Consider the following 25,773-nt stretch of genomic DNA (forward strand, 5'->3'; position numbering starts at 1 on the left):
AAATGAATATAAATAAGGAAACACAAGCTTTAAATGATATATTAAACAAGGTGGACTTAACTGATATTTATAGGACATTCCAACCAAAAACAACAGAATACATTTTCTTCTTAAGTGCCCATGGAACATTCTCCAGGATATATCATAACTTGGGTCACAAATCAAGCCTTGGTAAATTTAAGAGAATTGAAATCATATCAAGTATCTTTTCTGACCACAATGCTATGAGACTAGCTATCAATTACAGGAACAAAATCTGTAAAAAAAACACATGGCAGCTAAACTATATGCTACTAAATAACCAACAGATCATTGAAGAAATCAAAGAGGAAATCATACCTAGAAATACCTAGAAACAAATAACAGATGACAATGAAAATAAATGACATGAAAATATGATGACCCAAAACCTATGGGATGCAGTAAAAGAAGTTCTAAGAGGGAAGTTTATTGCAATACACTCCTACCTCAAGAAACAAGAAACATCTCAAATAAACAACCTAACTTTATACTTAAAACAATTAGAGAAAGAATAAAAAAGCACAAAGTTAGCAGAAGGATCAATAGCAAAGATCAATAAATAGCAAAGATCAATAAAACTAAAAGCTGGTTCTTTGAGAAGATAAACAAAATTGATAAACCATTAGCCAGACTCATCAAGAAAAAAGGGAGAAGACTCAAATCAATAGAATTAGAAATGAAAAAGGGGAAGGAACAACTGACACTGCAGAAATACAAAAGATCATAAGAGATTACTACAAGCAATTATATGCCAATAAAATGGATAACCTGGAAAAAATGGACAAATTCCTTGAAAAGCACAACCTTCCGAGATTGAACCAAGAAGAAATAGAAAATATAAACAGACCAATCACAAGCACTGAAATTGAGATTGTGATTAAAAATCTTCCACAAACAAAAGCCCAGGACTTCACAGGTGAATTCTATCAAACATTTAGAGAAGAGCTAACACCTATCCTTCTCAAACTTTCCAAAATACAGCAGAGAGAGGAACACTCCTAAACTCATTCTACAAGGGCACCATCACCCTGATACCAAAGCCAGACAAAGATGTCACACAAAAAAACTACAGGCCAATATCACTGATGAATATAGACATGAAAACCCTCAAAAAAAAAAAAAAAACACTAGCAAACAGAATCCAACAGCACATTAAAAGGATCATACACCATGATCAAGTGGGGTTTAACCCAGGAATGCAAGGATTCTTTCATATATGCAAATCAATCAATGTGATAAACTATATTAACAAACTGAAGGAGAAAAACCATATGATCATCTCAATAGATGCAGAAGAAGCTTCTGACAAAATTCAGCACCCATTTATCATAAAAGCTCTCCAGAAAGTAGGCACAGAGGGATGTTACCTCAACATAATAAAGACCATATATGAGAAACCCACAGCCAACATCGTTCTCAATGCTGAAAAACTGAAACCATTTCCACTAAGATCATGAACAAGACAAGGTTGCCCACTCTCACCACTATTATTCAACATAGTTTTGGAAGTTTTAGCCACAGCAATCAGAGAATAAAAAGAAATAAAAGGAATCCAAATTGGAAAAGAAGAAGTAAAACTGTCACTGTCTGCAGATGACATGATACTATACATAGAGAATCCTAAAGATGCTACCAGAAAATTACTAGAGCTAATCAATGAATTTGGTAAAGTAGCAGGATACAAAATTAATGCACAGAAATCTCTTGCATTCCTATACACTGTATATACATTCCTATATACCTATATAAAATCCTATACAGATTTTAAAATCTGAAAGAGAAATTAAGGAAACACTCCCATTTACTATTGCAACAAAAAGAATAAAATACCTTGGAATAAACCTACCTAAGGAGACAAAAGACCTGTATGCAGAAAACTACAAGACACTGATGAAAGAAATTAAAGATGATACAAACAGATGGAGAGATATACCATGTTCTCAGATTGAAAGAATCAACATTGTGAATATGACTATACTACCCAAAGCAATCTACAGATTCAGTACAATACCTCTCAAACTACCAATGGTATTTTTCACAGAACTAGAACAAAAAACTGCACAATTTGTATGGAAACACAAAAGACCTACATAGACAAAGCAATCTTGAGAAATAAAAATGGAGCTGGAGGAATCAGGCTCCCTGACCTCAGACTATACTACAAAGCTACAGTAATCAAGACAATACGGTACTGGCACAAAGACAGAAACATTGATAAATGGAACAGGATAGAAAGCCCAGAGATAAACCCATGCACATATGGTCACCTTATCTTTGATAAAGGAGGCAAGAATATACAATGGAGAAAAGACAGCCTCTTCAACAAGTGGTCCTGAGAAAACTGGACAGTTACTTGTAAAAGAATGAAATTAGAATACTCCCTAACACCATAAACAAAAATAAACTCACAATGGATTAAAGACCTAAATGTAAGACTGGACACTATAAAACTCTTAGAGGAAAACATAGGCAGAACACTCTATGAAATAAATCACAGCAAGATCCTTTTTGACCCACTTCCTAAAGAAATGGAAATAAAAACAAAAATAAACAAATGCGGCCTAATGAAACTTAAAAGCTTTTCCACAACAAAGGAAACTATAAACAGACAAAAAGGCAACACTCAGAATGGGAGGAAATATTTGCAAACAAAACAACTGACAAAGGATTAATCTCCAAAATATATAAGCAGCTCATGAAGCTCAGTATGAAGACAACAAACAACCCAGTCCAAAAATGGGCAGAAGACCTAAATAGACATTTCTCCAAAGAAGATATACAGATTGCCAACAAACACATGAAAGGATGCTCAACATCACTAATCATTAGAGAAATGCAGATCAAAACTACAATTAGATATCACCTCACACCAGTCAGAATGGCCATCATCAAAAAGTCTACAAACAGTAAATGCTGGAGAGGGTTTGGAGAAAAGGGAACCCTCTTACACTTTTGGGGTGAATGTAAATTGATACAGCCACTATGGAGAACAGTATTGAGCTTCATTAAAGAACTAAAAATAGAACTACCATATGACCCAGCAATCCACTACTGGGCATATACCCTGAGAAAACCATAATTGAAAAAGAGTCATGTACCACAGTGTTCACTGCAGCACTATTTACAATAGTCAGGACATGGAAACCACCTAAGTGTCCATCGACATATGAATGGGTAAACAAGATGTGGCACATATATACAATGGAATATTACTCAGCCATAAAAAGAAATGAAATTGAGTTATGTGTAGTTAGGTGGATGGACCTAGAGTCTGTCATACAGAGTGAAGTAAGTCAGAAAGAGAAAAACTAATACTGTATGCTAACACATACATATGGAATCTAAGAAAAAAATGGTTCTGAAGAAGCTAGGGGCAGGACAGGAATAAAGATGCAGATGTAGAGAATGGACTTGAGGACATAGGGAGGAGGGAAGGGTAAGCTGGGATGAAGTGAGAGAGTGGCATTGACATATACACACTACCAAATGTAAAACAGATAGCTAGTGGGAAGCTGCCGCATAGCACAGGGAGATCAGCTTGGTGCTTTATGACCACCTAGAGGGATGGGATAGGAGGGTGGGAGCTAGGTGCAAGAGGGAGGGGATATAAGGATATATGTATGCATATAGCTGATTCACTTTGTTATACAGTAGAAACTAACACAACATTGTAAAGCAATTATACTCCAATAAAGATGTTAAATAAAAAGAATACATATGTGAACTGAGTTCTGTCTCTATAGTCATGTAAAAAATCACTCCCTATTTTAATAAGAGATAGAAAGTGTGATGGGGAGGAGGAAGTGAAAAGGGAAGGAATATATTTGAATATTTATAGGGGAAGATAATGAGAAAATGTGAAGAAGGATCATAAGTAACAGTTAGTGCACATAGGATATTATCTATAAAGAAAAATTATTAAGAAATAACTCAAACAACCATCAGCTGCAGAATGATTGACTGCATTAGGGTATATGTATAAAATAAAAAATACTCAGAGACTCGAAAAAACAGTAGATGTATACATACGTCACATGTCACACCTTACACCATCTAATTCTCATAGACACTTTATAAATGATATACTATCATTATTCTTATTTTCTAGGTGATGAAACCAAGGCGCAGCTGTGTAAAGTTACTTGTTCAAAGTCACACAGCTGGTTAGTGAAAGAACTGGGATTCAAACCTGGGGAGTTTCTACTTAAGCCCTGAGCTTTACATGGAGTGAAATGGCCAAAACTCACTATTACCATTACATGAAATGAACAGGTCACTGAACAGTATGTATGCTAATGGTCCCATTGTTGTTAATGTAATATAGAGCTACAAAGAAACAGTGAGTAGAACAAAATCAAAAGTTAAAGAAGAAAATGAGGCAGTCTAGTACTTTCTAGCATATCCCCAACCAATTACAAAAAGCATTAAATTGTGTTTGGGAGATGCAACATTGTGAAATTCCTCTAAAGCATTTGGCTCTCTTTGAAATGTCCCTTCGGCTGTAAGAGAAGATCATTTTCATATCCCCTCTACAGATCCGCTTGATTGCATGTCAGCTCTATTAGAAAGTTGCTTCTCGCTAATTCAGGTTGACTTTTTAATAGCCACTTATACTTCAATCACCAGACACATGACAATTTTAGGGTTTAAAAACTGCCGTCACTTAGATCCAGGCAGACTTTGTTCTTGGCTGTGACCAAAACACAGTGTTAAAATTTGAAGTTTAACTGAGTGCACTAATTTTTAGGTTCTTTACTTTTTACTACCTGCTTTTAATTCTTATGTGAGGAGAATACTATGGAGAATGAAACAAATCAAGTGACCCCAAGCAAGCGTGAGGGAAGAAGAGAGTAGTTCTTTGTAATACAGTATTTCTCTCCAGCAGTATGTTGGCATGTGTTAAAAGATAAAAGTGCCAAGGTCAGCCAGCAGCTCCAGGGGGTCCTTTCCCAAGATGGCCAGCCTGGGATAATTACCCTCACACAGGAAAATTACCTGTGTTGTCCCTCAGGCACAGAGACAAAATAAATCAAAGCAGTTGCAAGGCTTGGGTTTGTCAGACTGCCACTTTTCTGTTTTCAGTGTTTCTTGATACTCTGAGTGATTTATTTATTCGTATAAATTTTGAAAGTAATTCATTAATATTAGAGAAAGGCTGGGACTTGATCTTTAACGGGCTTTGGAGTAAAGAGGACTATTCATTAATATATTCAGTCTTTCCTTTCCACCCTCTTGAAAGCCTCACATTCTACTCTCATTATACTCTGACCCGAATTTCTTAGATCTGAGGGTCACTGAGATGTTATGAAATGTTAGTCTACAATTCTCAGTGAAATTTGAGACCCATGTACAAGAGAGATGCCGGCATGGGGCATCAGGCTTAAATTTTTATAAGTTATTTTGTATCTTGAAAAACTTCAAAAAACCTAAAAATGAAGGCAGAGAACTCTCAAAAGGGGCTAGTGGGCTAAGACATTGATTGGAAGTATAATGTCCAGGATCCCATCTTTGCTCCTGCATATCATTTACTCCAAGTCAAACTGCTTAATCCTTGATGTTCCAGAAATGTATATACACTGGAAACATAATAAAACTTACAATACTGATATACAAAATGTGGAACTAAATCCAGCGAAACCATTAATCCTACAATACCTTCATTATAGGGAAGAAAAACCCACCACCTCAGGCTTTCGTGAAGTCACATGACTAATTAGTGGGTGGTGAGGTATGAGGATTCAGATGACTGGCCTCGCTGCCTGAGGAGTTTCCTGCTGCCCTATATTGGCCATGGGCCAGTAGCCTATGAAGAAACTTATGATGACAAATAATAAATCTAGATTTTTTTCAGTGAGGCTATTGACTTCATATTTCTGTGCTTCCATTTCCTTAAGTAGAAAATGAGAGGTCTAGAATTCCTTATGCAAATATTTTTTAGACCCAATGACCATTTGGAAAAACAAATGGGCAAAGTAACAACAACCAAAGACATGTGGCACCTGAGTAGAAAGGCCAGTGACATCGCTAGAGGATGGCCAGTGAATTATTAAAGAAACCGCCATCTTCTCTAAAGGCAGCCCCATGTGGAGCTCAGGGCCAAAAGCGGGGCTTCCTGAAATGAGTGCCTACCCTGCAAGATGCTCCATAAAAAGCGCGCTCCAATATGGGATAGCTAAGTCTGGGTACCTAGCACATTGCATAGAGCCCTGTGCAGAAATTACATGGTAGTTGAGCACCTTTAAGGCCCTCCTTAAATCCTGAGTAAAGAAACCTGTGTATCATTGCTTAATACAGCATTTACCAAGCATAAATGACCAGAAAACTCTGTTTATTCATGGACTATCTATTAATATGGTATATAAATGTTCTGTACAACACATACTGGGAAACCCTGGGCAAAGCCTAGTCAAAGAAAACTCTATGTTGCCCATCCCCTCAGCCCTTTTCTCAGGTCAAGGCCATCTCCCCAACCCCAGACCTAAACTTTCCAACCACTCCTCTTCAGTCCTCTGGCAGTTCTCACCTTGGGGGTTCAGGGTAGAGGATCATGCCCTGAACTCCTTTCTTTGCTGTGGACCAGAGAGCAAGAGACAAGGGGGCATCTTAGTACTAAGAGGCAAGGGAGCTGCAGGTAACCAGGTGTTCACTTTGGACATGAATGGGGGCTGGATGAACAACTACACCAGTACAAAAGGTATAAACCAAAGCCAGCCCCAGGCAAAATGACACGTGTGATCACCCTATAGGGAGAGCTTCTTATTGCTCCAGTGGTGACTCTGAGGCTGCCGCTAGCCACTGGCCACTTCAGGGCAGTTGAACATCAGCATATCTCGTCATTGCAATGTTCTTCTCCCTTTTCCCTTCTTTTGAAGTAAAGCTATAGAGTTTCTAGTGAGAATTAATTGCTCCTTTTTCTAGGTTTTCCTTGGCTCTTTGTTTATATCTGTTTATATATATCACCTAGTTTTATAGCAATAATTTGCATGTCTGCCTTCCCAGCCAAAACAAAAAGTGCTATGAGGTACAGCATCTACATTATTAACTGTTTCATCCTTAGAATTCTGCACATAGTGGAAGCTTAATAAATGCTTAAATGAATGAACAAATGGATGATAAATGCAGGAATGACAAAAGCACAACTTCTAGATTAAGCAACAATTGTGACTCCCTGAATTTATATTTTTTGCCATTCAGGTTTAAAGGCTATAAACTCGGCAGCAATTACTTGCGGATCCCATTCCTAACCTTCACTCTGCAAACTTATTGTTCTTTATTCTAATCCACAGCCAAATCTTTTCTTTTAGTATTGTCAAAGGAAACCCTGGTGTCCAAGGAAACCCTGAGATATCACTTTAAAATTTTTAAAAAGTAAAATGTTTGTGTAAAAGGAAGGGAAAATGCCTCAGTTCCAAACACTTCGGTAAAAGCAGTGATGAGAATTCACAGGAAAACTGACCCACAGAATATATACACAGCTGGGTTTTGTTGATCATAAGAAGAGAAGAGACTCAGACTCATCTCCCTTCCTGAGACTGAATACGCCTTGCTCTTTACCATGAAGGACAGGCAAGGTGGGGGACAGAGCAAAAATTGAAGGCCAAGATGGTTAAGAGACAAGATTAATGACATTAGTAAAGTTGATGGAGGCCTTTGGGCTTGAAGTGATTGTAATAACTCATATGAAGCCCGAGGGCATAAATATTTAACAAACAATCACTTCATGGTCTCATATCCACCATAGGGAAACAGAGAAAAAGTGGTGATATTATTGCCTCTTTGAGGACTTGGTTATTTAACAATTAAAGGAAGGAAAAAAGAAAATCTAAAAGGATTTTCCCTTCACATGATTTCTCTTTGAAACCATACTCAATTCATTCACGGCTTGGAGTAAAATTTCTCATTCTCATTGCTTCTTCTGTGCAATGCAGGCATTGGGATGTTTCTGGCAACTCTTCCTTGCTGTTTAAATTTGAACCTATGCAAGCAGTCTTTGCTCCCTGGAGTGAGTGAGCCTCTTTAGTAAATTGGCTTGCCACCTCAGGCTCACATCTGTCACTGTACTTAATTGCTCTTGGTTCAACCTATTTTGTTTTTTGTTCCTTTTGTGGGGCATGTTTCAGTAAGGGGGATACGTCTTCAGCGTCAACCAGGGGGAGCTTCCCAGATCCCATCCATTCAGTGTCTAATACAGGATTCTTGGCCAATTCAGTCAACTTCCCCTTATCCCCACTCCAGTCACTTCACTTAGGCCCAGGCAACAGTGGCACTGCGAAAACACATTAGCAAGTTTATTCCTGCCAGCAAGAAGAGTGTGACATTGCTCACTTCGGAAAGGTAAATCAACTTCACAAAGGGCACCATCAGTTTAATAAGAGTCTGTATTTACTGAGCACTAATTATGGGCCAGGCACTGCACTGAGTGATTTACAAACATTATTTCATTAATCTATCACTACAGTTTTATGAAATACGTACTTTTATTATTCCCTAGATTACAAATGATGTAACTAAGATTTAGAGAGGTTATGTAACATGCTGAAGGTCACAAAGCTAAGAAGTGGATGAGCAAAGATTATAATCCATATCTGTCTGGCTCCCAGAGTTTGCCTTTTAATTAATCTACTATAATACCTCACATATGAGTGCATGAACAAAGACAAAGCACTAAATAAATGATAGTCAATTTTAAAAATATGAGAAAGGTACTTGCTAAAATTATATGGTGGTTGAAAATTTAAAAGAATCCTGAAAATTTCCAGAGCAGAAACATATTAGCATTATAGTATGAGCAATTTTGTGAGCTTTTCTTAAGGACCCTCCTGTGAGGACAACTTCATGGGAAGATGATAGTCAAGGCCATGACAACTGAGTGGAAGTAACTCACACTCAAGTTAGTGATGAAGCAAGAGATTTTCTTCAGGGTAATTAATGCACTCAGTATTCTTCCTTGTCTCTTCTCCTTCAGTTTCCCAGACCCCATCTACACAGTGTTTAATGTGGGAATCCTCTCCCTCCAGTTTTGTTAACACAATAGGTCATACATTCCTTCCACTGACTCTTTGGGCATCTGTAGTCTCTCAGCAACTCTCCATTCCAGGTCTCTTTTCCTTTATATCTCTTACCTCTATATCTCTTTACCTCTGAATATAGGCCTCTCCCCGCTTATATTCCTCTCCCACTCCCCATTTAAATATATTTCCTTCTGCTAGGACTTGCTGTGAGAGGTGAGTCTCCAAAATTCATTGAGACAGGGACTGGTTTTATAAAATATGTATAAAAATATGGTCAAACTACAATGTTCTAGATCAAAAGTCAATTTCCAATACTTTAAGAATTCCACCCTAGACACTCGATTATGGTATTAAGTTGTAAATTCCATTTTATTTATTCAGTAGTAAAAAATTATTATCACTTAGGTATATATTGACACATGGTGAGAGACTTGGTGTCATGGTGTTTAAAAGTATAGGCTCCAGAGGCAGACTAAGTTGGAATTCTGTCTCTGCCACTTATAGCCATGTGACCTTGAAAAAGTTACTTCATTGCACTGTGCCTCAGTTCTCTTATAGGTAAAATAGGGATAATTATATTAACTAGTTTATAGGGTTGTTGTGAATATAAAATGAATGAATGTATGAAAAACATTGATAAGAGTAGCTGGTATAAAGTAAGCACTCAAAGATGTTATAATTATTATAATGTTTTCACAATATCAGCAGACTTGCTTTAATAAACCAGAGAAGTGAGTGATAGATTTTCTTAGGCTGACCAAGCAAATACATAAATAAATATGTGCTTAAGATTTATACTCAGTCTATGCAGCATCCTTGGGCTTATACAAACAATACAGAAGTAGTTTCTGCAAATACTTGCCCAAGAATAGAAGATGAAAAAGAGAACATATCTATTTTAAGATTCTGTTGTGGTAGGAGAATCATGGGATTTGATGTCAGAAGAATTAGCTTCCACCTCTGATATTCTTATTTATGAGTTTCAAAAACTTCTGAGCCTCTTTGTTTTTAATTGCAAAAATAATACCACTAATCAGAGTTACATCCCAAAGTTGTCATATCAACAGAATGAGATAAAATAATAAGTTGTAAAGCACTATATACTTTTAGTGCTTACTGTTTTGTTTTTCAGAAAGCATTTTAGAGCATCAATGTATAAAGCCTTATATACATTGAGCACAACTTTCTAATAAGCAACTGTATACATGCTAGATGTTTCTAGTCCATATGCTATAATTCTCATAAAACCCTCCACACAAATATCATTCTCTCTGTTTCATCAAGACCAAGCCTCAAAAAAGGTTATGGAATGCTTAAAGTTACACAACTGGTAAATGACAACCAAATTTTAACACAGTTTTTCAGCTTCCAAAGTCCAGATAATTCTTTGAATTATAAAACCAGCCTCATTTATTGTAACTCTTTACTGGTACAGTTGACTCGATATAGGCATAAAAATATAGTAACTTCCCTCAGAGAATGTGTAACCTACTTGGAGATAGTAATTACATATCTATGCTGCTATAACAAACTCTAAAAATTCAGGATTTTATACCAAATAAATTTATTTCTTGCCCATTTAACAACACAATGTGGATGTTTCCAACCAGTGAGCAGCTTTCTCCCTCTAGTGATTCACGGATCCAGGTACCTCGCGCCTTGTGGTTCTGCCTTTTCCTTGGGCCTTGGAGTCCTCTGCTTTCCATCAGCGGAAGGGGAAAGAAGCAAAAGCTCCACCTGCTTTTTAAGAAATTCTTGGCCCGGAAGTGACTCTTCTCACTTATGCTCCTATTCTACTGGGGATAGACAGTCATGTGATCACATCTGGTACAAGAAGGGCTGGAAAATGTAATGCCTGGTTGGGCAACCATCCCAGCCACAATCCACACTATAGAAGAGAGTAGCACAAACTTTAGCCGGAGCTGCCTGGGTATGTGAAAGATAATAAGCGATGGAAGTTTGTTAATTCCCTAAAAGAAAACTCTATAGATGAGTTGGGTTTTAGAAGTCAGAAATTTTCAGGTTTTAGATAATAAACAGATAATACAGTCCCTGTACCATATTATATGTCACGTCCATGCACAGGTCTAGAGAAGATCCCTATAATCAAACACAGTAGTCTTTCTGCAGTGAAATAAATTAATATTCACCCTAAAATGTGATCAATAAGAATAGAAATCAACTCACATCTGTTGAAGTCAGGGTTTGCAGCCAAAGAGGCTTTCCAAAAACCTTCAACAGATGAATAAACTTTTAGTTTTCTGAGTTGCAGATACAGAATTTGTGAACTTGCATCAGGACTAGGGTTATGATTCAACAAAAGCATAAGGGAAGGACTTGAGTGCTGCTAGCAGCTTGTAGAAGAGCTCTCGCTCAAGTGCAAGAAGGTCACATGTGATTGGTCAATTACCATGTGCTTCAGCTCCTTAACAAGTTAAAAGTTTTGATCTTTTTGTATTTCCAAATGCAGAGTTATTAGGCCCAGTGAGAGAATAAGCACTTAACCATTTGTTACACACACAGAACAGCTGCCACCTGGCATTTTCTTTCCACTTACTAAGTGGATGAACTGATACTTTGAAACTGATAATCAAAATGTCCTTCCCACTAAGCTCTAGTCATCAACAAGAGGCACTTTTAAATGAGTTATAAACCTTTCAACTCAGGAGCAAATCAGCTTATGCTTAGCTTTATGGTATAGCCATTTCATTTTTTACTCTTTTTTGCATTAAAAATAAGAGATAATCTATGACTTTCATTTGTGCTCTTTTTAAACTACTTTGAAACCCAGACAACCATAAACATTTTCTGTGACCCAGGACACTCCTCAAGTGAAATTTTTTGAGCCAGGTGCTTAATGACGATGACCACACAGAGATATATAGTATATTGCTATGAATTAATCATTATGAGATTTAATATTTAGTGAGTCAAGCCTGATGATCATTAAATCTGGTGATGTGACCTTGATGTTAATTTTTTAAATTATATATTTTTTCAAATATAGGTCAGTTAACTTTCTCATGACTCTAGCTATGTTTTCTAATCTCCCAGGTTGTAACAAAAGCACTAACCTCGGGCAATTTGGAAAGGCTTTGTTGCATGATAATAAGAATTTAAACAGCACACACAAAAACCTGATATTTATTTAAATAACATCATGAATAAAAAAACTGATAGCAATATTCATCTCATGACAACAAACTAGTTGAAAATGCTGCAAACACCTAAAAATAATGCATTTTAATTTTCCTAACAGCTTGAAGAGAAATTTGTTGTTTTAAAATTAAGACCATATAGAGGATTGACTGGTAGGTCTTAATTTAAATAATGAGGCTGTATATGATATAGTACTTCATATTAGATCCAAGACATTAGCTCAAGTATTTTTATTGGTATGAGACAGATTATAACAATTTACATAGTTCCCCTCCTTGATTGTTATCAAACTCTTTAGCAGAGTAGAGATAATATCTTAGGTATACAAGATGTGCTTATATGACTAATAGCCTGAAGATTCTGGAATTAATCTGCAGTCTGGGTGAACTGGGTGTCAGAAGACCAGCTTTACAATACCAACTCTGACCATCTGGGCAGGTGACCTGTTTCCTCACTGGTAAACCAAAGAGGTTGGATTTACTGATATCAAGAGTTCATTTCAGCTCTAGCATTCTGTGGTTTCAATTAATATTATTTCAGGAATAGAAATTTATTTTGCTAGAAGAGGTTTGTTCAGGATTCCATGGCTTCTGACTCAAGTCACACTTATGATGAGAACACCTTCCTTCCTGAGTGTCTTTATCACTGCTATTATGTCTTGCTTTTTCTACCATGCCCACAGAACATGTGTCAAAGAAAAGTTGCACCAAATGGGTTAAATAGGCAAGGAAGATTTTATTCAAGACTATTGCAGTGAGATGAGAGATTGAACCCAACTCTGCTGAAATGAAGGGTGGGAGGGCTTTTAAGCACTAAGGTGAGCAAATAGAAAAGTACTGGAGGACATTAGGAGGAGGGTGGTAAAGGTGATTTAGACCATCTGTGTTTGCCAGTTGGTGATTATCAAAGTTAGGCTTCTACTCTCCCACAGAGATTGAGAGTTAGGGGCCCTCTCCTTCTTGATAATTACATTTCAAAGGGATGGCTCCCAGATTCTTCAGAAAGACATTTTTTGGTTGTATAAGATTTATATCACAAAGGAGCAGAGAAAGAATTTACAGTCTCAAGTTTTCTAAAGTAAATGCTCTAAGAAAAGGGAGGTCAGGGGTCTATAGTCAGGAAGAAACCTGCCTAAAATTTACTCACACTGTAAGTTAAGCCTGTCTTGTCGATGTGTCCTTGTAAACCAAACATTGCGGGTTGAAGAAGGCCAAATAGGGAGTCCCCAGGGGACAAAAACAGCTGGAAATGAGCTCCACTAATGTCTAATGATCAAAGATAGGACACTTGACTTAAGGCAGCTTGCCTAGAGGCAGCCTATTTATCACCATTTCTCTAGTGCCCAGCAGATGCCTGTCACACAGTTGTAATTCCATAAAAAACTGTTCAATGTGCAGAAACTATTCTCTGTGAATCAGTTCATGACGATGCCACTTCTTTCTCTTGCCTTCACCAACAGAGAATTTCTGACCATACTGTCACCATGATTCTCATAACTCTCTAATCCACAACTGTCTCAAAAGCAAGAATCTAATTTATCTCTCTCTCTGAATCCATGGTTGAGGACATGGACTGTGTAGTTCAATTTCAAGCACCGAGTTCAAGTTTTAGTTCTGATGCACAGTATCTGGTTGACCTTGAACAAGTTTCTTAACCTTCATAGATCTCAGTTTTTACATCTTTATGAAAGAAATAATACCAGTACCTACTTCACAGGGTTGTTGTGAGGGTTAAATAAAAGAATGCAAAGAATTTAAAAGAATTTTAAGAATGAAAGTACTTAGCAAAGCACTTTGCACAGAGTAAGCCTTTAATAGTTACTGGCTTGTTTTAAATTGTTAGTACTTTTCATGTGCATGGCTTGCTAATAGTTTGTTGAATAAATACATGAAAAAATGAAAACTTACCAAAGAAGATAGGTGGTATTGTAACTTTACTACTGCTTCTACCCTGGATATTTGAACTTTAGATAGAAAAGTAGAAAATCTTTCATTTACTAAACAAATCTGATATAGCCAAATATGTCAGTGGAGATTTCATCTCCATTGATAATTAGTAAGATAAAAATAAATTAAATACTTATTTTCAAAGGAGAAATTGCACAACAAAACTTCTTACAGATTTGTGAAATTAATAAACACAATGCAATACTTTCTAATTTAAAAATTTTCCCAATTTTGAGCGTTTCTTTGCTTAGTTGCTTGAGATATGATTCCACTAGAATTCAAATTACTTTTCTTTTGCTGTTTACTTGGTAAAGTACCTTGACACCTTCAGTCAATAGGCATTTTATTAGTAACAAGAGCTGTCAGGGAGGAAGAAATTTTCCTCTATCCTTCTAGGTTCCTCTGGCTGGTCTAAGAATTCAATTGACATGAGACAGATTAATAGGAGAAGATCAAAAAAAGTTTACTAACATGCACACATGGGAGACACCCAGGTAAACTGAATAACTTGCCCAAATGACCGAAACCCTCAACTTAAATATCATCTTCAGCTAAAGACAAAAGAAGATGTTGGGATAATGATTTGGGACTTCAAATCTGGGAGAAAGCAGTTCACATGGAGATGAAAAGGCATATGTTTGGTAAACAAATGTTTGCTGACCATACAGAGAAAATGGGACACAGAGAGGAATTTTAACAAACATATTTTGCTAGGTTCCTCCTTGTCTACCACTTATAGTTCATACTATAGTTATCTATGGTGATAGCTCCCTTCTGGAACAAGTCATCTATCTACATACTTTTAGGCAGTTGTGCAGAGGTTGCAGTCTTTTGGGCCTTGATTGTTTTCAGCTTTAAATAATCCGCAAGCCAAAAGAGACAGGTATTGGAGTGGCAAATTTTGCTCCCCTAGAGAGGTTTAATTTAGAGAGACTTGATGTCCTTCTAAAGATAATGATACCAGATCATTCCCATCCTCCTGTGTGCACCTTTACTGAGATCTCCAAAACACAAATAATATAGATGATAATCTTTGGGGGGTTATGGTAATTTATGGCAATTGAATAAAACAATGATCTGTTCAAAATGAGAATCTGAATGGAAAAATATAAGGTGTTTTTATTTGGGAGAGCATGTTACGTCAAAGTTTCAAATAAGGTTGATAATGGTAATGTGTAAATGAATCAAAGAAGAAAAGACTAGTCATTTGGTAGAGAAAATATGTCAACAATAGGTCTGTGTATTTTTTTTTAACATCTTTATTGGAGTATAATTGCTTTACATTGTTGTGTTAGTGGCTGCTGTATAACAAAGTGAATCAGCTATATGTATACATGTATCCCCATATCCCCTCCCAGTCTGTGTACATTTTCTTCAAGGAAATTGAATGCCTCTCACTTTATGTTCAGAGTATTTTTCCAAGTATGATGTACTGCTTCTCAGAAAGTTATAAAGCATTTACCAGAATAAATTAAAAACATACATATTCTGTTGAGACTACAATTGACAACAAAAGATGTCATGGTTTGGATGATCAATCCAACAAAAAGAAATTAATGTCAACCTTATGAGTAGGCAACATATCCAAGTTTCAGTCTTTGATTGGAATTTCTTGTGTTTGCATCTTTCTCAGTATTAAGAATAAAGGACTTCTGACTGAAAAAAAAATCATTTTAGACGACTTTCTCTGGGAAAGCATAAGGGATATTCCTACTGGAAAACATTTTCCACCCATAATTTACTTTGTTATAAAAATGTTCACAGTAATAAGTGCTGTGAAGATATAAAAATTATAAAACCATGGTGTCTATTCTTGAGACACTTAATTTGCTGCCCATTTCTTTACTTCCCCATACAGTAAAAAATTTTCAAAGAATAGTCTATACCACCAGTCTTCAGTACCTTCTTTTTTTCTGCCTAGTCTCTCTTGAACCCAATCCAATCAGGCTTTTACTCCAATACCCACAAAAAATTGCTCTTATTGACATCACTAAAGACCTTTATGTTGCTAAACCCGTGGTCGGTTTTCAAATAATTTAACCTGTTTGTAACGTGTCTCTACACCTTAAAACACTTTCTCCACGTGGCTTCCAGGACATCAGATTTCCCTGTTTGTCTGCCTCTCTTAACATTCTTCCCCAATCCTTTTATCTGGTTCTTCTTTCCTCACTTCCTCACCTTCTCTACGTTAGAGATCCCATGGGCTTAATTTTTATACTTCTTTTCTAAATAATGCTTTCCTTTGGTGATCTCATCAAGTCTCAAGCATGTAAATATTATGTATTTGTATCATCAAATTATATATCTAACCCAGACTATTCCTCTAAACTCTAGACTTATGTGTCAACTCTCAACTCAACAAATTCACTTGACTGTCCAGGAGGTGGCTTAAAATTAATGTGTCCAAATCTGAGACTTTGATAGTGACTGCAAGACCTGCTTCCTTTTTTTAAACAATATTCCATAGTGCAGTTAATAGAAATCTCCATTCTCCTAATTGCTCAGGTTAAAAATTTAGTTTTCCTCTTTTAATAATAAAAATGTAAATACTACCCTGAGATAGTGTTACGTTTACAAAAATTCAAAATTTAGCATCATGCTCTCTGAGGGGGAGCAGCTTTGGGAAGACAGGTGCTTTCATACATTGCTTGTACATATGCAAAATAGACAACTCTAGAGGCTATTTTGGCAATATTTTACAAAACTATATTTGCATTTACCTTTTGGTCCAGCAATCCCACTTCTAGAAATTTATTCTGAAAATATACCTCCAAAAATCAGAAAATATGTATGTACAAGGTTTTTTATTGCAGCATTTTTATTACTGTAAAATATTAGAAACAACCTAAAGGTCCATACCTAGAAATTAATTGAGCAAACTATGGATCATCTACCCAATGGAGTACTCATAGCTCTACAGAAGAAGAAGGAGGATCTCTGTGAATGAATGTGGAATGATTACCAGTATATACTGTTAGGTAATAAAGCAATGTACAAAGATGTAAGTATAATTTACTTTCTCTTATATAAGAAAAAGTGGAGGGAGACATATACATTCATCTGTTTATTTTTACAAAAAGACATATAGGAATGATAAAATAAACACTAATGTAATAGCAAATTGGTTATGGAAATCATAGAGTAGAAAGCAGCATTTCTCCGAGAATAGCTCTTTGTACAGCTTTGACTTTGGAAATAGTTTAATATTTTACATTTTAAAATGATGAGATTAAATCAAAATTAACAGGAGCAAACTAAAGTTGAATACAAATAGAAACAAATAATTAAACAGCATAACAAATGGATTATATAACCACATAGGGAAAAATGAAACTAATCCAAATAATGTCTATACACAATATTTTGATTATATATCCTCAGACTAAAGAAAATGTGAATAAGTCTTCAACTTAATTTAGTAGATTTGTCTTTGTAGTAGTATAGGTGTAGCAATTCTCAAACTATTTTGTGTGTATCTTGAGACTGAGCCAATAGTAAATATATTGATATTTTGGGGGATACAAACTCTTACTGTGAGAGAGGGAAAATACAAATTGAGAATGTGAGAAGGCAAGAAATAACCTTGTGGTTGGAACTGGAATTAGAAATCTTAGTAGCAATGCGTGATATTTTTCAAAGTAATAATTATCTATTTTCTGTCCACTGAAATGGCCCAGGATCAATGAGCATAGTGTCCAGATTTTGATTTATTTTTCTTTTTTCCTATTACCTTGGGAGACTGACCTAAGAAAACATTGGTATGATTTATGTCAAAGAATGTTTTGCCTATGTTCTCTTCTGGGAATTTTATGGTGTCATGTCTTATATTTAAGTCTTTAAGCCACTATGAGTTTATTTTTGTGCATGGTGTGAGGGTGTGTTCTAACTTCACTGATTTGTATCAATGAAGCTATCCAACTTTCCCAGCACTACTTGCTGAAGAGACTGCCTTTTTCCCATTTTATATCCTTGCTTCCTCTGTTGAAGATTAATTGACTGTAGGTGTGTGGGTTTATTTCTGGGCTCTATTCTGTCCCATTAATCCATAGGTCTGTTTTTGTCCCAATACCACACTGTTTTGATTACTGTGACTTTGTAGCATTGTCTGAAGTCTGGGAGGGTTATATCTCCTGCTTTGTTCTTTTTCTTCAGGATTGTTTTGGAAATTCTGGGTCTTTTATGGTTCCATATGAATTTTAGGATTATTTGTTCTAGTTCTGTGAAAAATGTCATGGGTAATTTGATAGAGATTGCTTTAAATCTGTAGATTGTTTTGGGTAGTATGGCCATTTTAATAATGTTAATTCTTCCAATCCAAGAGCATGGGATAGCTTTCCGTTTCTTTGAATCATCTTTAATTTACTTTATTAATGTTTTATAGTTCTCAGCATAGAAGTCTTTCACCTCCTTGGTCAGGTTTATTCCTAAGCATTTTATTTTTTTGGTGCAATTTTAAAAGGTATTGGTTTTTACATTCCCTCTCTGATATTTCATTGTTAGTACAAAGAAATGCAACCAATTTCTGTATGTTAATCTTGTATCCTGCTACCATACTGAATTCACTAATCAGTTCTAATAGCTTTTCTATGGAGTCTTTAGGATTTTCTATATATAGTATCATGTCATCCACATATAATGACAATTTTACCTCTTCCCTTCCAATTTGGATACATTTTATTTCTTTTTCTTGTCTGATTGCTGTGGCTAGAACTTCCAATACTATGTTGAAAAGAAGTGATGCAAGTGGGCATCCTTGTCTTGTTCCAAATTTTAGCGGGAAGGCTTTCAGCTTTTCACCATTGAGTGTTATGTTGGCTGTGGGTTTGTCAAAAATAATATTATGTTGAGATAGGATTCCTCTATACCCACTTTGGTAAGAGTTTTTATCATGAATGTATGTTGAATTTTGTCAAATGCTTTTTCTGCATCTATTGAGATGATCATGTGGTTTTTGTCTTTTCTTTTGTTAATGTAATGTATCACATTGATTGATTTGTGTTTGTTGAACCATACTTGTGAACTTGGGCTGAATCCCACTTGGTCATGGTGTATGATCTTTCTTTATGTATTGTTGGATTCGGTATGTTAATATTTTGTTGAGAATTTTTGCATATATATTCATCAAAGATATTGGCTTCTAATTTTCTTTTTTGGTGGTATCTTTGTCTGGTTTTGGTATCAGGGTGATGGTGGCTTCATAGAATATCTTTGGGAGTGTTCCCTCCTCTTCAATATTTTGGAAGAGTTTGAGAAGAATTGGTAAAAATTCTTCTTTGTATGTTTGGTAGAATTCACCTGTGAAGCCATCTGGTCCTAGACTTTTGTTTGTAGGGAAATTTTTTACGATTTAGATCTTGATTTCTAAATACCCTTCTCCATTAAAAGGAACCAGGGACCCTGGTTCCAGAATCTGTTGGTTAATTTCAGAGCTGGGGCAGAGAAAGTAATAGTGAAGTAATGTAGAGCTCTCCCTCTAGAATCAGACCACTTCTTCTTTCAACACTTGGATGATTACAATAGCTTTCTGACTTGTTTCCCTGCTTCCACTCTTGCCCCATACATTCTATTTTCAACAGGTGGAAATAGTATCATATTAAAATGCAAGTCCAGTCATGTCCATCCAAAATTCCCCAGTGTCTTTCCACTTCTACCAGAGCAAAAGCCAAAGTCTTTGAGGACTTCAAAATTCATACAGAATCAGGTCCCCCATTCTCTATCCCTTTTACTTCCAGCCATACTGACCACCCTGTTGCTTCTCAAACACACCAACAGCACTCTTAACTCAGGGTCCTTGTATATGTTGCTACCATTAACTCAGCATGCTCTTCCTCCAGCTATCCACATGACTCTCTCCCTTACCACCACCATATCTTTACTCAACTATCATTTTCTTGATGAGGTCCTTTTTGGTTACTCTACCCCAAATCACTAACTCTTAACTCACACCTTCCTATTCTCCATTTTTTTTCTTTTCCTCAGGTATCACTTTCTATTTTATTAATCTTTATTTTCTGTCTATCCCACTGGAATGCATATTCTACATATCTGTTTTGTTCACTTCTGTGCTCCCAGAGCTTAGAATCATGTTAGGTACATTATAGATACTCAAATATTTATTTGCTTAATTAAGTAAGCAACAGAGTAACCAAACACAAACAAAAAGTCAAAAGAATAAATGGTATATATACCATAGTATATAAGTATAATATATTATATAATAGGCATTGTATAATGCCATATGTATAAATGGTATTGAAACAAGATGTGTTTATGAGTTTGTATAAGTGAGATACTATATAGATTGCATGATAATGGAAATTTAAAAATTGAACTGGAACTTGACAACAGAAACTGGTGGGGAAAAAAAAGTGTTGATGGAAAGAAAACACTCAATTGAGGAGTCACTATATCTTGAAAACATTAAATTATTTTGAAAGCATTTCCTTTCAGAACATGGATTTCAAAATAGAATGAAAATTGTCAATACCACTATCACACTTGAATCTTCCAAACTACATTTAATACATCTCATGGAAAAGAGAGAGAGAGAGAAAACAGAAAATAGTCACTCAGGCTAAAGACATTGAGCAGTCATTGTGCTATTGTAATCTGACCCAGAAAATCAATTCAAATCAGAGATCCATAATTCCACAAGTTCTCTATACTTGTTTATGAATTATGTCAAACCAAAAGGCATTTTCTGATATTATGTCACACTTTCTTTCTCTTCATAAGTCTGATCAGTTAATTCTTATTTAAAATTCAGAACTTGGGTGAAAAATTAGGAAGCATGTCACTACCTCTTCTGCACTTTTGTAGAATTTCAAATACTAATATGGGGGACCCTTAGTAAACTACCCTTTGAAGGATCTGAGAACACCTTACCATTCACTATGCAATTAATATTTTTTTTCCTCCTTCAAGAAAAAAATGAACTTAATAAAATGTGACTGTTATATACTATTTTTAAGAAAAATACATGAACCTGTGTATGTCCACAAAATAAATTTCACATATTTCAGATAATATTTGCAAAATTCTGAGAGAAATTCCCTTTGCTCAGAAAGTGCCCTGTTTGTTATTTAATAAACAAAGAAAGAACTCCTGGCTAAAGTTCATTCAAATGCTGTTATGAAGATGTGACCAGTTAACATTACAGTCTATTATTTATGTCCCAGAAGAGATAAAATCAGAACACTTTCACCCTTGTTCAGAAGTCATCCAATCATGAAACAGAGCTTGGCTGAGGTTGTGAACAACCACTTCTGTATCACCTCTCTACCTTCAAGTGAACTCTGCCAGTGAAGAATCTGGAACTGCTCAGACATTTAGAAAATCTTCCCTCTGGCAGGTTCTGAAAATCAATGGCTGATATCTGAAGTTGCGTAACATTGTCTTAGATAGAGAATGAGTATACAGCACATTAACCTTTTGTTTTGCTTCTTTCTTTTGGTAAACTGAAACAACCAATTTTTGCTTTTGTTTTTATAAAGAATCAGAATGAGATCTTCTCCAGAGACAGAAGTCACCCCTAATTTGGCAAGTTCTAAAACAATGCAAAATTGCATCATCATTATCAATCACTTTATGTTGCATAGTAATTATTTGGGTCCTCAACTGTTTGTCCACCAACCCTTGACCAATTCAAAAAGAAGAATTTTATCCTAATGGTTTTCCATGCTGTGTGTGATATAATACTTAGTACACGGATGATATGTAATGAATATTCTGAAAAGAATACAAAGCATGAAGCTCATTGAGTCTGTGAATGATACAAAGCTTGGGAAATGGACAGCTCATGCATTGAGTTACAAAATCATTAGTTCAAATTGTCTCTGAAATCAAACTGAAATCTAGTAAATAACATTTTCAAATCTTCCATTCAGACTTTTAAATAAAGTACCCAAATATAGGTCAAAAGAAAATGAACTAAACTGCAATTCATAAAGAAAACTCTCATGAATTTTAGCTCACAACAAACTCTAAATAAGCCAGTGTGAAACAACCCCTTAGGGAGCTAATGCAGGACTGAGGTGTGCCCCAGATACCACCCCCTCCTCACCTCCGGAATCTGCACATCAGGCCAAGAGAAGAGTGATGTTCTTCCCCCATTTTAACAGGGAAAGAACATTTTTAGCTCTATAGAGGAAGAGACTTGCTATTGAAAAGATCTAGCTATGACATAGAAGTGAAGGGCAAAGAATATACAGAGGAACTGCAAAAAGTCCCAGAGGGAAGCAAAAAATGAGATGAAGACAAGCTCCAACAAATTAGAAGTAATAACAGGACACTCTGGTCAGAAAATAAATGCCTTCCTGATGGAGCTAGAATGTCTCTGAAAAGCAACATTCTGAAATCTTCCAAGGGGGTCTCAGCATTAGAGAGTGTCCTTATGAAGACTAACAGAATCAAAGATGGATTACAAAAATTTATTAGAGAGCTAGATGAGCAAATAATGCCATGGAACAAGAACAACGAGCCTCTGACAAATCTCTGGAAGAGGTTGAGCTGCACTTGAATTAAACCATTAAAAGAAACACCTTTCTTGAAAGAAAACTTGCTGTGGAGGAGAATCTCCTGGAATATGTTCAGCAGGTGAAAGATGAAGCTAAAGGTGTGTGGCAGAAATGGCAGAACAGTAGAAGCAAGAGAAGCCCAGAACTCTATGCCCAGCTCAGTGGAAGTTAAGAGGTTGAACATAGTCATCCAAATCCAAAGCAATTGCTCCATGGAGATCACCAAGGAGGGCCTGGCTCTGATCTAAACAATTCTAGTGTGACCTGGTGCCTCATCCAAGCCTTCCCACCTCCCAATGCTGGTGGCATCAATGTTTTCAACCTATCTCAAAGTGAATTTACTATTGTAAATAGGGCATCCTGAGAGACCTTTATGTCTGATTACTCTCCATACTGGGCAAGGATCCTGGCATTATGATAGGAGAGCAGTGACCAGTAGCCTGGCAGTATCTGTGTACTTCTGAGCCATGAAACTTTTGGTAAAGCTTGGAATTTGGGATGCTGCCTTCACAAATCTCCCTACCATTACTGCCATTGCCATGGAGTGTAGTCAAATGTTGCTTTAAGAAAACCAGAAAGCCCTTGATTGGTCTGCCCATTCAATTGGTCCATGCATATCCTTATATCACTTAGCTCTCAATCAGCTGTAGTTGCAAACTGTCATCCATGTCTACCAGAACAAAATCTCCAAAGCTTTATGATACATTAAAGGTTAACATTTTAAACTATTTCCAGAATTTGAGTAGCAATCAAGCAGATTATTTTTTTCTAAAATGATAGCAAGCTACCTCAGTGCCTAGAGAGAAGCTGATTAATCTGTCTGTTATTGGGTAATTAGAGGTATGCTAAGCTCTGACTTCTGGTTGAAATTGAAGGTAAATTTCTTATTGACCAAATCTAGTGAAAGATCTTCTATTCTTTAGGTGTTTCTTGACCATTAGACTGTTTGACTTTCCTGTGTGTGATTGACCTCATTTTCTGGCCTCAAGAGGGTCCTCTGTCAAGACAGACTAGAAACATGGCCTCTGATAATAGGACTTTTAAAAAAACCTTATTGAATTGATAAAGACATCCTTCAGAGGATATTCACATATGAAGATGGTTGCTGGAAACTTATTTTTCATAGAAATAAAATAACACAGGATATCAAATGATCTACCACGGGTATACTCATCATTGCTTGTCATGAATGGATGTCTCACATTTTTAGACGAGAATAAAAGAACACACTAATTTCAGGGGCATTATTCCCAACTTAATAACTTTCCTTTTGTTACTAAGATATTTTCTTGAAAAAAAGCAAATGTATCTTTGAGTTGGAATTATAACTTTTATGTACTACTGAAATTCAACAGAAGAAATAAGTCAAAATGTCAGACTTCTTAACCTAAGAAATGTTCTTAATTTGTATCAAAAAGAAAAGCTTTTATTTTTTTAACCAAAAAGGAAAGTAAGAGAAAGAAATGTTCACTTTGTTTCCAGCTGGATGATAACCCCATGACCGTGTTTAATAGTGCAGTATGCACCTACATTTCTGTGTTGTTGTACATGTTTGGCTTCTGTTTGTTTTTATTTAACTTAGTCACTACATATGAAAGTCAAATATATTTTTAAAGATTTTTCCATTCAAGTAGGCTTTTTAGTGACATATTTTGGGGAAGGGTAAATAGTGCTAAATGTGTTTTACAACTGATCATTTAATTGAGTCTTCTAAGTTTCCATCATAGATCGTAACAGTCCATATTTCCCTTCTCTCAAATCTATATTATTCCACAGAGTTGCTATGTAGAATAAAGTTTGTTTTGAATGGTAGGAAAAAATAAACTAATGTAAACTTAGGGGACTATAGTAAGTCCAGATCAAGGGTGGAACTGGTACTACTCTGCTTTGCACAGGACACTCCACATCAGTGATATGGTGTTCCCCTGAGAACCAGGCATTATTTAGTTAACTAACAAAGGCACAAACATTCTAGGAAGTGCATTGGCTAACTAGCGTAATTGAATGATGATCAATATGATGAGAAATTATTAAAGGTGTTGGGAACATTACATATAAAGGGAAACATGAAAATCTATAAAGACATACCTCAGAAATATTGCGGGCTTAATGTCAGACCACAGCAATAAAGCAAGTACCACAATAAAGCAAGTCACATGAATTTTTTGATTTCCCAGTGCATACAAAAGTTAAGTTTACACTATGCTATAGTCTACTAGGTGTGCAATAGCATTATCTCTAAAAACCAATGTACATACCTTAATTTAAAGTATTGTGTCGCTGAAAAATGCTCACCATCATCTGAGCTTTCAGAGAGTCAAAAATCATTGATCACAGATCAGCATAACAAATATAATAATAAGGCAAAAGTTTGAAATATTGCAAGAATTACCAAAAGTGACACAGAGACAAAAAGTGAGCAAATGCTACTGGAAAAAATGGCACCAATAGACTTCCTTGACTCAGGGTTGCCACAAACCTTCAATTTGCAAAAAATTCAATATAAGAAGCACTAAATAAAGTGATGTGCAATAAAACAAAGTATGCCTGTACTTAATGAGGATTATCTTCAAAATTCCTTTCTTTCAGGCTGCTGTACTTCATCCACTAATGTCAAATTCTGGGACAGAAGAGGGCTTCTGTCATCCTTTCTGTGCTGGGAGCTAAGTGAATTGATACAGAAGAAAACCCAGATGTGATCATATCTACAAACGGGAATAAATACTCAACAGCCAGTGACCAGCATCTAACTTCCTCTCACTTGAGCCCATCCGAGTCCATCCCTCTTAGCCCTTGGAGTTAAAAGAACACTCCAAACAGAATAGGAGTCACAAACTCAACCAAATAGCCTCTACTGCTTTCAAAAAACTTCAAGACTAATTTTCTTCTGTTGAGAAAGGCAGTCTCATATGAGCAGTCTTTCAACTCCCACTCAGCTACATAAGAAACGGCCTTGAGTCTGGAACACTTTTCATCAAGAAATAAGGAATACAGCCTGAGCCAGGTTTATCATCCTCTGTGAGAATATCTTTCTCTGTTTCTGATTCAATGAGTGCTCTTTTGTTCTGCTTAAAATGCGTGCATTATATGGCACTGGCCAACCCCACTGCTACATCTATC

The sequence above is a fragment of the Kogia breviceps genome, chromosome 1 (genome assembly GCF_026419965.1).
Source record: "Kogia breviceps isolate mKogBre1 chromosome 1, mKogBre1 haplotype 1, whole genome shotgun sequence".
In the NCBI taxonomy this organism is placed as follows: domain Eukaryota; kingdom Metazoa; phylum Chordata; class Mammalia; order Artiodactyla; family Physeteridae; genus Kogia; species Kogia breviceps.